The 17,754-nt window shown below is 39.8% G+C and overlaps 1 protein-coding gene across 1 annotated transcript in view; it reads right to left on the bottom strand.

Annotated features, from left to right (window-relative positions):
* The window catches only part of LOC112398031 (lymphotactin-like), a 36,575-nt gene extending 24,536 nt beyond the window's left edge, over nt 1-12,039 (bottom strand). The window contains exon 1 of the mRNA XM_024742397.1: nt 11,898-12,039. The gene's annotated coding sequence lies outside the window, so the exon portion shown is untranslated. The remainder of the gene's footprint in view (nt 1-11,897) is intronic.
* Between the last annotated feature and the right edge of the window lie 5,715 nt (nt 12,040-17,754).

The following is a 17,754-nucleotide window of genomic DNA, read 5'->3' as shown; positions in this document are numbered from 1 at the left end:
AAAATGCCAAATAGCCCTAAAAGATGAAGATTTATCATGAAAATAAAGGATCTCTGCTCACCCATTCACAGCTCCCAGCCATAGTTAAACTATGTTTAACTCTTTTAGCTATTTCTTCTATAGTTATATTTGTCTCTCTATATAGATATTGCTTATAAGGTATATTTTAATTTATGAATTTTAGGTGCTATCAATTGACTTACTATTATAACAGGTTAGGATTTTTTTATATACACATTATTTTTCCCTCCCGTACTTTCTCCTTCCAATAGATGAATGTAGGTTGATTCAATAATTACAGTTTATATTATTATGAATTTGGGACCATTGCTAAATGCAGAGCCAAACCACATTCAATTATTACATTTCTTTCCTTGCTCATGTTTTAGTTATCCTTGTAATTTCGAATTGACTTTTGTTTTGAATCTCTCATCCCATATGCAATCCACAAATCCTAAATTTTCCCCCCAATTGTTGTATATATCGGGTAATCTATTGAGTTGCCCTTATTCCTAGAGGCCTCCCTCCTAGAGCCCTCTCCCCTCCTGCTTCCCGGGTGTTACTTTAGGGCTTCCCATTATTGCTATCTGGGGTTAAATCCACTATTTCATAGGCCCATGTCTTCCTTTTTCTCAATTTACTCCTTTTGTTTTCCTGGAGAATATCCTCAAAAAGTTTTGTAAGAAAAGATCCATAATGAAGAGGAAGAAAAAGACTTGTTTTCATTCAACTTTTGAGCTCTTTTCATGGAATATCTCTGGACTAGTGACTTAAGGATCACACACTGATTAATAGTGCTCTATGTAAAAAACATAGTGGAGGGCTTCCCTGGTGGCGCAGCGGTTGAGAATCTGCCTGCCGATGCAGGGGACATGGGTTCGAGCCCCGGTCCCAGAAGATCCCACATGCCACGGAGCAACTAGGCCCGTGAGCCACAACTACTGAGCTTGTGCGTTTGGAGCCTGTGCTCCGCAACGAGAGGCCGCGATAGTGAGAGGCCTGCGCACCGCGATGAAGAGTGGCCCCCGCTTGCCACAACTAGAGAAAGCCCTTGCACAGAAATGAAGACCCAACACAGACAAAAAATAAATTAATTAATTAAAAAAAAAAAAACATAGTGGAAAAATGTGACATGCTATGTAATGCTTAAACCTAAAGCATTACCAAATTGCCACAATTCCAAGATGTCTACTTTTTTTCACATTTTTAACATTTCTAAATTTGGAATCAGCTTTAGATTGTTTACTTTGAATGTGGTAGCATATTTTCATTTTTTTTTCTGAAAATTCCTATTAAGTGCCTTACCACTGGTTTTATTTTAGAACAGAAGAAATGTGATATCTTTCTTGAGCACTTGTACACTTTACAGCATAAAGGCTTTCCCCGATCCTCCCAGATCCTCCAATTGTGGTAGATATTCATAAGGTGCTTGAGACTTTTCAAATTGCTCAACAATGTTAGCAGAAGGCTGAGCTAAAACCCCTTTTCTGGGACAAAGGATTTAGGCTACGAATGGAGGCAAGAGGCCTCACCCCTGAAATCGGGGTTGAGGAGATGAGAATTAGTACTTGGTGTTGCAAGAACTAGTTTAAGTAGAGATGAGAAGATTGTTGTAAGGATACAAAAGTTACTCGTAGAAGCCACGAGCAAAGATGTGCCCGGGCCTAGAGAGCAGTCTGCATGCAGGCTTGGAGCATTTTAGACAGGGCAGGAAAGCATGTCTATACCAGGTTCTATTCCCCTCTCTCACAGCACGTGAGCTTCCAATGCCTCATGAGACTCTACGTGGTATGTCACAGCTACCCTGGTTTCTATTTTCTCTGTTCAAAGTCCTGTCCAGACTAAAACTGGAATCGCTTAGAGACCCCTAGGGGACAGAGTCCTGAGTCAAATGCTCACTCTTGGATCAGTCAGCTGTTGTCGGGAGGATGAGGATTCTATTATAAGAATACGCTTCTCTCATGTAAACATTTGTATGGGACGGTGGAAAGGGTTGTCTTCAGAAAACGGGAAAGGAATCCAAGCCGACAAAATAACTAACTTATCAAAGGTCAAAATCAAAACCGAAATTAAAACAAAAACAGAAAAGGAAAAGCCAATAACATTCTGGAACTCAACATGAGATGCGTAGATTTAGTAAGTAACAGACAGAGTCACAAAGCCAGCTCCTCCTTTCCTTCTCTTCACACGGTTGAGCCAATCTGGAAATTTGTTTATTCCAGAAAGAATCAAAGATGACCATACCTTTGTGAAATTTTATTAAATGTGGGGGACAATCGGAAGGGTCCAGGGGCAGAGGTGAAGGTGGAATCAAAAGCTCTAAGTTTAGACCCAAGCTCTGATTTCCAGACACCTCTTCTCGAAAGTTAATCCACAATTCCATCAAACTAAGAAGAAAAGAATTCATCATTACTTTTCTCACTTTACTTAGAACTTCTAGTATCACTTGTTTTTCTCAAGTTAAGTCATGTTTAGGATCGTCCACTCCACCTTTGAGTGCAATTGCCCTGCTAGTGCGTTAACAACTGAGACTACTACTCAATACCCAGGCCAGTAGCTCCTGAAGAATCTGTCCCCTATCCCAGTTAGGTCTTAATCATGTAAATGATGCCTACAAAGCAGTTATACAATATGTCATGCTGCAAACTCGCTATTGTTATTTAAAGAAGATAACTGAGCACTTCTGCTTTTATTTTTTTGCCCCTTAGAAAAAAGACAAAATGAAAGTTATTTCTACTCAGTTGCCCCTACCTGACAAGCACCCAGCTACACTCTGGGGAATAAACCCATACTCCCTCTTTCCTTTATGTGATGATGTATTCAAGATTTTTGAGTCACCACCTGGTGCCAGGTGTTATTCTGGTTGCAGGTTCAGAGGTGCAGAGGACAAATGATTCCTATACTTAAGGATCTCCCAAGCAAAACTTCCAGATCATCAATATCTCTTTCTCCTGCTTACATTCGGACCTCAAGAGGCAATGCATTCTTCCCAGAGCTCTCTCATCAGCTCTATTCCTTTTTCATGCTGACCAGCCCAACATCAAAGACATTCCTCTTTGGTGTGACATGGGCTGAATCTTCCTCTGCTTGACGTAGTGCCTGACAGGAAGGTTGGCGGCTTCTCCACTGTCAGTCAGTACAAAATATTGTGGTAGACCACCTTGAAGCTGAGACTGGGGGCAGGTGGTGGAGCAGAGAGGAAATAGCTTCTATTTTGAAAGTGTTGAGTGGAGAAGTAAAAGCAAAAGAGGAAAACTCTGACCTGCTCCTCCCCCAAGTTTCTCAGCCTCTGCTGTTCACCAACCTAAAATGTTACTCATTAGACTTTCCATGGGAGACTCTAAGGTTCTTGGACCCTCCCTTGAGCTGGAGATTTCCCCTGGTACAAGACCACCAGTGTAGCCACCTAACCAGCAGGCTGGGGAAGGATCTGTCTGAGGAAGGAGAGATGTCAGTGGTCTGAGGGGGACTTCTGTATCAGCGGAAAAGCTGATTTTTGTTCCACTCGCCACACCATATAAGTATCACACTGCGATGTTTCTCCTCATAACGCTTCACCATGTGCCTATGGGTTACAGTGTTCTTATTCAATGTGGTTTTTGTGTACTGTATTCTGGGGGGGGGGGGGGGGTGCATGTGGCAAAGGCAAACCATTTCCTCTGATATCCACATGCCCTCATGATCCTTTCAGTGGCCTTTACCTGACATCAGTGGGGAAGCATCAGCTCCATTCTATGAGGGAGGATCCTCGGTACCTTTGCAGGGTTAGGCTAGCAAGGATGCTCCTTGAACACCTGAAAACATCCTGTCAATCCCAGTGGTCATGAGGGTCATGAGGTCCAACATGTCAGTGGAGGTTATGCCTCTGAATATTTCTTGTATGTTGAGCTCCATATTTCATATCATAGCCTACACAAGACAATTAAAATTATTTTGCCAATCATTACTTCATATTTGACAAACATTCACTCATATTAGTCATTCATACAATAGACATTTTACTAAGCGTCTAGCAATTCCAAACCCAGTGATAGCACTGGAGACAATGGGTGAATCAAGGAAAGAGCTGTAACACAGAGTAATAAAACAGTAACGGAAGAAAGCAAAGGGTTCTGTGGGAGCACAGAGAAGGGACATCCCTTCTAGTGGGTAAGGGCGGGGCAGAAGAGAAAGGAGTCACAGAGGATTGATGAGTAGGGGTTTCCAATTAAAGAAGGAAGGAAGGGTGTTCCAGCATTCTGGATGAAGGAAAAGTTCAATGACATAGAGAGGGTAGATAAAGAAAATATGTGGATATTGATAGGGCAAGCTAGAGTGGAGTGAGAGATAAGAACCAGAGGAAGGAAGAGACTAGATAGCAAAGGACTTCTATTAAACCAAGGCATGTGGACTTTAACCTCAAGGTGTTTGGGGGAGCCACTGGACTCTTTAAGCAGAGTGGTAATGAAATCAGATACTAAGTAAGGGAATTTTGTTGAGGTTGTCAGCCATCTAACCAAAAGTAGTGATCCAATCTTGCTTGTACTCCTCTCGGTGTCAGTCATACTATAGCCCTTTGAAGAAGGCTTATTGATTGGACTGCCATTTTCTGTCTCAAGGTTCTGTTCCTTCTTTGGCCATTCATGAACTATGGACATTTAATCATCTCACTGAGTGCCTAAGAGGATGTGAAAAAGGACGCAAAGACTTCTCTGTGGTTTTCCACCTCTCACTGCTGGCCTCAGAGGACCTCTCCAAAGCAATAAGGGAAGGTGTGTTAGAGGGTGAGGTAGCTTAAATTCTGGCCAAGATCACCAACGTTGCAATGAGTAGACACCAGTTAAGTGAAAAGCAGTGAGGCTCTCACCCAGCTGACAGAATTAGTAGCGTAGGAACATCAGACACTCCAAAGAGAGTTAGTAAAGGAATCAGAGATACAGTTTTAGCTCCACGACTAGCCCACTCTGTCACCTTGGACAAATCACTTAAATAAGCTTCAGCTCTCCCTCTAAAAACATTGAAGACAATAATATCAATCCTGGCTACCAAATGTATTTCAAAAATGAACTAAGATATGAGAAAGTGCTTGGTATGCAGTAAAATACGGCAAAATGTAAGTTTGTTGTTGTTGTCTTTAGTGCATCTCTCTGGAGTCAGTTAAGACTTCTCCCCCATGTTAAATTTATGTTCTCTTCAGCACAAGGAAAAAATGTTTTTGCTTTTTTTCAATTGTATTTATACGAGGTGATGGATGCTAACTAAACTTATTGTGGTGATCATTTCACAATAGATGTAAGTCAAACCATTATTCTGTACACCTTAAGCTTATAAGTAATATATGTCCATCATATCTCAATAAAAGTGAAAAAAATGATATTCTTCTTGTCCCTTCTTCCCTGACAAGTACTACTTCCATCTCTACTCTACAGTAGGCAATAATGGGCAGCAATATCCATAGTGTTTGCGAAAGCATACATGTTACAACATATTAATACTAGAAGAACCATTACTTCTAGTGAAGTTGGTTTTCTTGTGCAGCATGCAATTATGCATATATTGAACTTTTATACAGTCTTCAACAAGTCAGAGGGATGTCCTATATCATTGTCTCAATTTACAGAGAGGAATCTCTGATCTAGAGAGATTTAGTGACTAACTAAACACCTTCTCTTATCGCTTTGGAGAGGTCCTCTGAGGCCAGCAGTGAGAGGTGGAAAACCACAGAGGGTCACACAGTTGGTAAATGATCGAGCGGATTGTCTCCAAATATCTCTATTCTAATAACAATTCAGCAAATAGCCATTTCTGGCACTAAATGGGTACTCAATAAATGACCAATTAAAATATATATGTAGCTACAATTAATGTCATTTTTCAGCATTTGAAAATTCTGGTGGCTAAAGATTATAATGATTCTGTGACTAAGAATGGCCAAAATCATTCAACTTGAAAAGATGGAAGTATTCTTTTTAAACGTATGTTTGGAAAAACCAGTAGTGAAATAGAGCTCTAAGAAATATTTATCTTGTCCACAATTTATTTTTTATTCATTTATGCAACAAATATTTATTGAAGCCTACAACATGTCAGCCATTTTTTCTAAAAACTGGAGCTACAAGAATAAACCAAACAAAATCTTTGACTTTGTGGAGCAAACATTTGGCAGGAAAACCAGACAATAAACAGGATTAGACAAGTGAAATATACACCAGAAAGTGGTAAATGCTAAGGAGGAAAAATAAAGCCTGGAAGGGGAGAATGAAATATTGAGGAAGGGGTCATTGAGATTTTAAATAGGGTAGCTGTTAAAAGCCACGCTAAGAAGATGACTTTTGAGCAAAGAGCTGAAGGTAATGGGGAAGAGCACTCCAGGCAGGCAGAGGAAACAGCAAATACAGAGGCCCTGAGGTGGGAGTATGCCTGGCACATTCAAGAAATAGCCAAGAAGTCCAAAGTAGCTGGTTTGGGAAATTAATGGGGAGAAGGTAGAAGTTGAAGTCGTAGGGGTGACAGAGAGCAAGATAATAGATCACAGGAGGCTAAGATAGAAAGGCAGACCAGTTAGGAGGCTATTGCAGTAGTCCAAGTGGGAGATGACTGTGGATTGAATTAGAGTTGTGACAGGGGATTGGTAAGGAAGGCTCAAATGCTGGTTCTATTTTGCAGGTAGGACTGACACGATTTGCTGACAAACTGGGTGTGGAATAGTGGAGAATGAGGAGAATAAAGATGGCCCCGAGCCATTTGATGTGAGCACCTAGAAGAATGGTCCCACTATTCACTGAGCTGGGGAAAACACAAGAGTTGCAAGTTTGAGAGCTCAGTTTTGGACATGTTAAGTTTGAGATGCTTATTAGACATCCAAATGGAAATGTCAAGTAGACAGGTAGATAGGTCTCGAGTTGAGAGGAAACATCAGGGCTGGAAATAAATTGAGAGACATCAGCTCTCACAAACCACAAGAGAAATTGAGAAGTAGTCAGAAACTTATCTTGGATAGGTCCTCATTTTCTGACCTATCCCAAGAATTTGACAAAATCGTACACTCCCTTTTTCCTGCAAACACGCTCCTATCTTGGTTTCCAGGACACCACATAACTTTCTGACTACTTCTCAATTTCTCTTGCTGGTTCTTCCTCATCTTCCCAACCTGAAGACCTTGGAGTGTCCTAAGGCTCAGTCCTCGAACCTCTCTTCTTTTTTCTATCAGCTCTCACTACCTATGTGCATTCACCCTTTATCATGGCTTGAAATGCAATGTATTTGCTGATGGCTCTCAATTTATTTCCAGCCCTGATGTCTCCTCTCAACTCGTGACCTATATACTTGTCTACTGAATAAAGAAGATGTGGCACATATACACAATGGAATATTACTCAGCCATAAAAAGAAATGAAATTGAGTTATTTGTAGTGAGGTGGATGGACCTAGAGTCTCTCATACAGAGTGAAGTAAGTCAGAAAGAGAAAAACAAATACCATATGCTAACACATATATATGGAATCTAAAAAAAAAAAAGTGGTTCTGAAGAACCTAGGGGCAGTACAGGAATAAAGATGCAGACGTAGAGAATGGACTTGAGGACACAAGGAGGGGGGAAGGGTAAGCTGGGACGAAGTCAGAGAGTGGCATGTACTTATATATACTACCAAATGTAAAATAGATAGCTAGTGGGAAGCAGCCACAAAGCACAGGGAGATCAGCTCCGTGCTTTGTGACCACCTAGAGGGGTGGGATAGGGAGGGTGGGAGGAAGAGGCAAGAGGGAGGGGATATGGGGATATATGTATATGTATAGACGATTCACTTTTTTATAAAGCAGAAACTAATACACCATTGTAAAGCAATTATACTCCAATAAAGATGTTTAAAAAAAAGATAGAAAAAAAGGAAAAAAAAAAGAAACAGAAAATGAGGACTTAGAAATGACTGTTGAGTTTCATAACACAGGTGACCAACCATGAGAGGAAATATTTCATTGGACTGGCAGGAGCAAAAACCTACTGACAAGGGTTCAAGAAGGCCTGGGAGAAGAATTAGAGGCAGTCAGTATATATAATTCTTTAAGAATAGTTTTAGACTTAAGTTGCCTCAAAAGTGTCACTATAGAGGCTTGAAGAGAAAAGGACTATAGCCTAAGAAGGAAGTGGAGTCAAGAAAGGGTTTTTGTTTATTTTAATTTTAAATGGGAGAAATAACATCAAGGTTGTATGCTGATGGGAATAATCTAGTGGAAAGTTTAACAATTAGTATAATACTCAGTGTATCAGCCATATATATTTGCCTTCCTTCTAACAATTTGAATTTACAAATGCCTGTCCCCTAGAAACTAGTTATGCATTTCTGACTCTTTAATCTTTCAATCTCATTACTTCCACCAGGAACTAATCATATTGATGATTAAACTATTTCCTGGTATTTCCTAGAACCTATAATAATTGTGTTTTTTCAATAAAAATATGATTTCATTTAAAGAGCTTTATAAATAGACATTAAACATAAATTATCTACCTTTATGTTGTAGCAGTAAGAAAAATCACTATTGATACCAAAATTAAAAGGAAACTCATATCCAGGATAAACTGAGTCCTCTCCCCCATGCTTCAGCTACTGCTGATTAGTCTTTGAACCCTGCGTATTTGAAGTTCCAGGGGCAGCACAGTTGACTTAAGAGTCAGGTGTCTGTGGGCCATGCTCCTCCCAATGGGAGAGGAACATTCACTTCTGAGGTGATTCAACAGAAGTAGTTCCCTGCCTGGGCAGTCACTTTCTCTGACTTCAGCATTGTCACTTGCTGCTACTTTAACGAATTCGTTCAAGAGAATGTCATCTTCAGAGTTGCGGTTTCCTCCCCAACTGCAGCTTAACTTTTAATACAACACCCTTCAATATTTCCTTCCTGTTGCTTCTGCCCATGCCCCAAGCTAAGAGTAATGAAAACTCTGCTGTAATTACTCCTGACTTTCTCAGCCTCTTGATCTCTACTTTCCCCTTACATTATAATTACTTAGATAACAAAATGATTCTCAATTCTCACTGCAAAACTCTTTATCTCCTTTATATTAAATACATAATATTGTATCAGCTTCTTGCTGCCTCAATTTTATTCTTTTGGAGCCTATTTCAGTTCTTTATTTATCGAGACTATCTACCCTCCTGCGCTTGATTTGTTGACAGTTATGCATTTTGAACAGAACAAAGAAGAGTTATAGGCTGCAGTTTCCTTAGAAGGGTCATTTATGAGTATACACACACATTTTCATATATTAGATTATAGCAAGTATAGCTTAAAATCGCTCATCCTAGTAGCTAACCATTGGTAAGCACTTACTCCAGGTCTGGCACTCTGCTAAGCATTGGGCATGCATCATCTGATTTGATTCTCCATTTTACTGCTGACAAAACTAAAGATTTGGAGTAGTTAGAGCATCTGCCCAAGGTTACACAGCTAGTAAGTGATTGATCAGGGATTTGAACATAAGTGATCTGGCCTCAGTACCCACATACTTAGTGACTCAGGCAGAAGAAAGCCATTTTGCAGATGTGTAAAGGCAGGACTCCTAAAACTTGTCTAGTCGAGTCTTGATAGAGGGGAGAGTCCACTCCCAGAGATGAGAAAGTCTTGGTGAGAAGGGAGTTACAATACTCCAACAGTTCCCTGAAGTCTCATTACTGACATTTTAAGTCCATGATAACTTTGCATTCTGCTTCATAATATATCCATATCACTTTGATATAAAAGGAATATTTGACTCTGTTAAAGGACACAAAAGACTTGTGTAAATATTTATGAAGTAGATGGCAAACACTGTAAAGATGTCAATTTCCCCCCAAATTCATCTAGTATTCAATGTCTAGTATGCAATTCAAAGTCATTCCAATAAAAATATCCAAATAATTTTGGGAAGAAATTTTCTAATCTTATTCTTAAATTTGTGTGCCACAAAGATATTCACAGATAGCTGAAGCAAGTTGGGAAGAGAAAAACATAGAGGAAAAATATGCCCTTTCAAATGGTAAAGCATAAGACAAAGCTCTGGTAATAAAAAACCTTTAGCGAAGAGCAAACAGAAAAATGGAAATTATATATATACTATGAAATTATGTATATATTATGAAACTAAATATATACATATATATTAAGTGATCAGAAGAGGATAAGATATATTATTCAGTATGTTTTGTTGGAATATTTTCTTTATTTTACAGAGAAATATAAAATGTTTCCTAACTTACATTATGTACAAAAATAGACTCCTGATGAATTAAATACCCAGATTTGAAAAACAAATACATACAGCTTAACAAAAGAAAATATAGGAGATTATTACTTCTAGGTAGAGAAAAGATACCATAACCAGATTCCCAAAGAATAACTCATAAAGAACGAAACTTATATATTTTGAAATTACAGATAAACTTAGAGTCACTGTCTACCTGATTGACCTATTCATGGTATTTATCTCTTTGTGAAGCTGTCTTCCTTACTTAATTTTTGGCCTTACACTCACCTGCTGTCAAATGCTCTACCCCTGAGCTATAGTCCCATTACACTCATCTGAAGGTACGCTTCCTGAGAGCAGGTACTTCACCTATTGTGTTTACACTGTAGACACCACACCTAGAACTGTGCCTATTATAATAGGTGTGCAATAAATGGGTTCTTTGAATGCTGTTTAAAGGGTTTTTTTAAAATGTTCCTATATTTTGTAGATCCCACTGCTGTCTGTCTAAGGCTCTCTTTCCTTACCGTCATGCAAGTTCTACTGTACTTTCCCCAAATGTAAGCCCTAAAGGATATCTACAAGACTGATAATTAGAGGAACTTCATGGTTACTACCAAGCCTGAAACTCTGATTTAAACCCTGTAGGCAACAGTGGGACTATTATGACAGCATCTCTTGAATGCATTATGTAGGGCAAGTCTTTTTAAATGAAAAGATACTATCTTTCGGCTATAGCTAAGACGAAAGAATTGAAAATACAGAGAAGCATATTTTAGCTTAACACTATAAATTATTTTCTCCCAGTTGCAGTCGTCCAGAAACAGAATGGGCTGTCTTGAGATGCAATAAATGGTGCATCACTGGAGATGTTTGGGAAGAATCTGGAGCGCCACTTAACAAGAGAGAGAAAAAGTAAGAAGGAATTATTTCCTTGCATCCTCAGATCTTTGCTCTGTTCCTTCTTATAACCACCTCCTCTTCACAGAACCTTTCCCTTTCATCCCACCAGGAATATTCATTGAAGTACCATGATGACAAGAGCGGTGATGAACATTGTAAATTTTTGTTATTTTCAACATTTGATGAATGACACCAAAAATTAAAGGAAGGTTACAAAGTAAAGCAAGCATTCTGTAGGGCATTTATCTGGGCCTCTGGAATACAAAGATATATAGTCAGAGAAACGCACTCATTCGCCATTCTTAAACCCCCATGCCCACCCCATTGAGAGAGGCGCTCAAGCAAACAACGGGCAAAAACCTCATGGTATGGGTTGAAATTCATAGACAGAAGGCTTAGCACAGAATAATGCATGCAGCCCTCTGTCTCTCGAATCCCATGAATAGGCTTGACAGTACACAACTGGACACATCAAAGGTTTTGCTCTAGTTTTGTTCTGTCTACGAGACCCCATCCCTTGCTGCTCTCACTTTTTAATAGCGATTTCATGAAAGTAGCCTTAGAAATGCGGGGGGGGGGGTGGAATTCTGAGCATGGAAACCAGATGCTCAGGAGTTGCATTCCCATACTGATAGCACCTAGAGAGCTTGTGGGAGGCTGAGGCTGCACCTACTGCTCCTCCAGCTGGCAAAAGAGCTTCCCTTACCCCAGTCCCAGTGCTCATTGCAAGGAATCCCCAAGATGGGCCTCAGGTTGGTTCAGCAAACAATCCAATCATTTTCAAATTCCTTACCTTGTTTGATCCTCCCAAGAGCCTTGTACAGAAAGATAGAGCAGGTATGATTGTGTCCATTTTATTCATGAAGAGACAGATACAAACAGGTTAAAAGGGCTGGCTTAAGTCATCCTGCTACATGACAAAGCCAGGACTCATTGCAGTCCGTCAGAATCCTCTTCTCATGCAGTCTCACCCTAAATATATATCCCGTCAGGTTGCCCTGGCAATGATGCCGTCCATGTCAGAAAGAGGAACTCTAAGAGGAATGGTTATCTGTGCCCCATTTGCCCCAGGAAGAAGGGCAGCACCCAGGAGTTCTCTAAAATTCTGAAGAAGTGATAATAACAAGGCCAGAAGCAATTCCCTCCAGAAGCACTCTCTCCTGGAGATGTGTCACTTTCACATGTAGGCACTGCCTATGACCAACTGTGGGCCACCTGGGAAAATAATACGACAGACACAGAATAAGACTGAGATGTTTAGTTTACCCCTCCCCTTGCCCTAGATCAAGGAGTAGAGACTATATCAGAAGAGAAAGTGCTTTTTCTCAATATTTGCTCTTGGATTACATGTGATATTGCAATCACACCAACCACAGTTCCTGTGCCAAATTCAGAAGTGGGACAGGATATGGAGAAATCTAAGAGAAGAGAGAATGATTACTTGAAGATACCTCTTGAGAGATGACGTACACAGATTGAAATACGCCCTAAATTGTCCAATATCAGTGGGCTTCATATGGAGAAGATAAGACTAGAAATCAGGTTTTGGTGGCAAACCCTAGGTCTCTTGTGTTTGAATTAGAAACCTGTTTTGACGCCACTTAACTTGTATCAATGCTCTGAATTCTGGACTCATCTGCATTAACCAACCATGTGGCAATGAATATAGTAAAACTGAAAGAATACTGGATTAGAAGTCCTGTAAGTCTGTGATCCCTCCTTGCTTCACCTCTCTAGAAACTGATTTCTTCATCAATAAAGCGAGGGAGATAAATATAATCTCCAACTTTCCATTACGTTCTAAAAGTCAAAGTCATTTTCTACACGTAGAAAATTAGATGGTTTGAACATCATGTTTTCTAAACTCCTCTCTGGTCCTAACACTTTAGTTTCCAAAGTATATTTTCTGAGTTATTTTTTTCTTAGGATAAACATATGGTCCCTAGTATTTCAAGTGGTCCCTCTGCAGTAAACATACAGCATAAATGCTGTGGGTTGTACTGAACTGAAGAAATGTTATGGTTAGCCTATATGATACCTTCATGCAAATCATAAAAATGTTTTCTTCTCTGGACAAATTAGAAAAGGATGCCTTTCTCTACGGAAGCAGCTCCGTAGATACAGGACTAAAAGAGGGTTGTTTGGGCTGAATTTCAGCTTCCTCCTTCCTCCTCAGCTGCACGTTCTTCTACAGTGTACAAAACACTCAACTGAACACAGCAGCCCTGGTGGAGTCCAAAAATCTGAAGGCATTTGCTTCAAGCCAAACTCAAACTTTCTGAGGAAAATTCTGAAAGATTATAGTTAGCAGCATACAACCTCTAGGCTCTCTGAGCTGGGCAAAGATTACACTGAAGACTGATTTCATGATTGGAATGTTGATTTTGCTATTTGTGCTCTGAAGGATAAAGACAGCACCTCTGTCACAGGAAGCAAAACAATCTGAAATGGTCCATTATTGAAGCATTAATCTGATTAATTAACCTACTTAGGAAATAGATTACCCTACACTCTAAGCTTCTCTTTCAAATAGACTATAAGCTCCTCAGGACAATTGAAATTCTTGCTCATTTTTATACCTCCAGAATTGACTACAGTGTCTGGCACAAAATAGTTGTTCAACGAACAATTACTGACTGAACTCATTATCTGAAGTTGATTTGATTCAAATACCCCAAGACTGGATATTATAGACATAAAAGAAATGCAATGAAATTGAAGTAGAATTGGAAAAGTCAGCCTAGAACAGTAGTTCTCAACCTGCATGTGCAATTACTAAGCATCTGGGGATTCTAACATGTCTCCCCACTCTGTCCCTGCTCAATCTTGAGAACCCCTAAAGGACTGAGATTTTCCAGACACCAGTTCTGAAGGTCCTCTCTCACCTTCCACAAACCTAATCAGAGTGCAGAGACATCGCGTTCTCAACCTGGAAGGGCAAAGGTGCTAGTCAGAATTAGCTCCCACCTCTCCAGTTAAGGAGGTTGATGACAGCTTTTACAGGAATAAGGCCCCTGGGGCATTTTGTTTGTTTGTTTTTTGTTTTTTTGCAGTACGCGAGCCTCTCACTATTGTGGCCTCTCGCGTTACGGAGCACAGGCTCTGGACGCGCAAGCTCAGCGGCCATGGCTCACAGGCCCAGCCGCTCCGCGGCATGTGGGATCTTCCCGGACCGGGGCACGAACCCGTGTCCCCCGCATCGGCAGGCGGAGTCTCAACCACTGCGCCACCAGGGAAACCCCTACTTTTCTTTTAACCCGTCTTTATCAGTGTGTTTTAAGTACGTTTGTAAATGACAAATAGCTGATGTTTTTTTAGCTTGCCTTTTTAATAGATAGGTTTACTCCATTTATATTATACTTACTGACAAATTTGGATTCATTTATACCAGGAGTTGGCAAATTATGGTCCTTGGGACAAATGTAACCCAGCACCTGCTTTTGTATATAAAGGTTTATTGGAACTCTCATGCTCAGTTGTTTATGCATTATCAGTGATTACCTTTATGCTTCAATGTCAGAGGTAAGTAGTTGCATCAGAGACCATATGGCCTGAAAAGTCAAAAAGTTTTACTATTTAGCCCTTTACAAAAAAGTTTGCTGTTCCCATCATGACTTTTTTTCTTCTAGCTATACTTTCACCTACTTCTATTTTCCCCCATCCTCCATTCCACTGGCTTAATTCAATAGAAGAATGAACTCCTTTCCCTCCACTAGTTTGAAAGTTATACATTCTATTCCTTTTATTTTAGTGATCATTCTTAAATTTTATAATGCATTTTTTTGTTTCAAAATTATTTAATGCATTAATTTGGTATAATTAACATACAATAAACTGCATATATTCAAAGTGTACAATTTTTGTTTTGACATATGTATGTACCCATGAAGTGACAATTAAGAAAATGAATGTATCCATCACTCCCGAAAGCTTCTTTATGCATAACTTTCCCCTCTCTTCCTTCTCTGACCCCACAACCCCAAACTACCACTGATTTGTGTTCTATAACTATAAATTAGGTTATATTTCCTAGAGGTCAATATCAATGGCATCATACATTATATACTCATTTGTTTCTGACTCCTTTCACTCAGCAGAACACTTTGGGTCTCATCCATGTTTTTGTGCATATCAATAGTTCATTCATCTTTATTGCTAAGTAGTACTCCACGGTATGAACACATGACAATTTATTTGACCACTCATCTATTGATGGGCATTTGATGTTTCCAATTTGGAACTGTTATAAATAGAGCTCTTATGAAGATTAATGTACAGGTATTTATATAAACGTATATTTACTTTTCTCTGTGTAAATATCTAGAGGCAGCATGGCCGGATCATAGTACATTGTAGATGCATGTTTAACTTTTAAGAAGTTGCCGAACAGTACCACCTTACATTCTCACCATCAGATAGTTTCCTTGCTTAGAGCTTCAACACTGTGAAGGTAGTGTAAATTAGGTCGGTATTCTCAACTTAGGTTTGAGATCCTGATTTCTCTTATGTTATCCTTTTTCAACCCATTACCCAGAAAATGTGACCTACTCATATGCTTGTCCCCAGACTATCAGAGAGAAATTTTCCGATCGGTCTCATGGATGGCGCACTTGTGATGCCTGGCTTTGTGCAAGGGAGTCAATGTCAACGCTCTACTTCAAAGGAGCTTGAGACTTCATCTTTTTTTCCACCCATGAAAATCCCAGCCTCCCCCCCCACCACTAAGGTCTATAACATGCTTCTGTAGGCACTATGCACTGTTCGGCTTCAGCTCCTGCTTATTGCTTTGCCTTTAAGTTCACTCTCAGTTCTAGCACCTCCAGATTTCCCTTCCATGTTTTTGAATTCAGAAATTAATTTATCTCATGGTATATCAGGTCATATTATCTTATATTTTACTCAGCACTTATTGGAGTGAAGGGTATCTGTATATGTCAGTTCCCTCTGTCATTTTGATTGGAAGTAATCTACACATTGGTTCTTAAATCAATGTATATATGAATCCCTAATTATGTAATATTCAAAATAAAATTTGCACATAAGTTTCTCTCACAAGTAGAGTGTAACATGATTTGTTGAAGGCTGCTGGCTCTGGCTTTAAGAAACAAAACACCATCGTGTATATAGATTCACTACTACAAAAGTATCTGTTAGGTTTTCTGAGATCAAGGGACCCCTTGAGCCTTGAGTCCTGGAGTCTGAAGGTGATGAAACATCCAATGTTCACACAGTGCACACAAGCACTGACAGCACCAACTGTTGAAAGTTGCAACAGTCAGCAAGCAAATGATATAGCATAGAAGGGACCTAAGTTTAATCTACTTGTTGTGAAGTAGCTAAGTTGTATTCTACCAGGTAAGAAGCTTTACAATTTTTCATGAGAAACCAAATCACTTTCCTTACACAACTCTGTAGTCAAAATGGGCCTCTCTGTCCCTCTGACATCTAGGTCAAAGTGAAGCCTCAAATTCCACAACTTTTGTAACTTCATAACTACCCCCCCAACGGTTTCTGAAAATTCCTAGAGACTTTTGCTTTCTCATGGCAAAATACCATGCCTCCAGCATCTGCCTCTGCATACAGTTTCTATGTCAGCTCCACATCAGTGGTGACAAGAAAATCAGCTCCTCAGATTTCAGCAGAAATTCTACTGACCTCAAGCACTTGGGAGATCAGAAACCGTACTGATTTCTGGGAGGAGTGAGGGACGAAGAGACGGTGTTCCATCACACAGCACACAATCTCTCATCAAGCCACTCTTTTTTTTTTTTAACTTCTTTACTGGAGTATAATTGCTTTACAATGTTGTGCTAGTTTCTGCTGTATAACAAAGTAAATCAGCTATATGTATACATACATCCCCATATCCCCTCCCTCTTGCATCTCCCTCCCTCCCACCCTCCCTATCCCACCCCTCTAGGTGGTCACAAAGCACCCAGCTGATCTCCCTGTGCTAGGCGGCTGCTTCCCACTAGCTACCTATTTTACGTTTGGTAGTGTATATATGTCAGTGCTACTCTCTCAGCTGAAAAAGAAATGAAGTTGAGTAATTTGTAGTGAGGTGGATGGACCTAGAGTCTGTCATACAGAGTGAAGTAAGTCAGAAAGAGAAAAATACCATATGTTAACGCATATATATGGAATCAAAAAAAAAAAAAAAGGCTCTGAAGAACCTAGGGGCAGGATAGGAATAAAGATGCAGACGTAGAAAGTGGACTTGAGGACATGGGGAGGGGGAAGGGTAAGCTGGGATGAAGTGAGAGAACACCATCAAGTCACTCTTGTTCCCTTCTTGTCTGTTAGCTCCCCTTCCCTCTCAAGAACAAAATACATTCTACTCTTTATCTCATGTCTCACAGCTGGAGAGCAAGTTTTATTGCTTGAGCATGCCCTGAAGTCTTACACTTCAACCCAAGCAATTCATCAAAGTATTTCTTCCAAACAAATATAATACTTTCCCTAAAGGAAACCTTGGTGAATAAAACATTTTCTTCACCTCATTGCACCCATCATTGGGATTGGTATGTTGACGGAGTCTGAATGTACATTGGAAGAGTTCTCAACAGAAGGTGACAAACTCAACCAGTTACACACATCTCGCTACAAATTCGCTTTTACTTCCATCTGCTTCCCCCTTTTCAGTTATTAAT

Source organism: Neophocaena asiaeorientalis, unplaced genomic scaffold, assembly GCF_003031525.2.
Source record: "Neophocaena asiaeorientalis asiaeorientalis breed wild unplaced genomic scaffold, Neophocaena_asiaeorientalis_V1.1 scaffold99, whole genome shotgun sequence".
In the NCBI taxonomy this organism is placed as follows: domain Eukaryota; kingdom Metazoa; phylum Chordata; class Mammalia; order Artiodactyla; family Phocoenidae; genus Neophocaena; species Neophocaena asiaeorientalis.
This window is presented reverse-complemented; position numbering and strand designations above follow the sequence as displayed.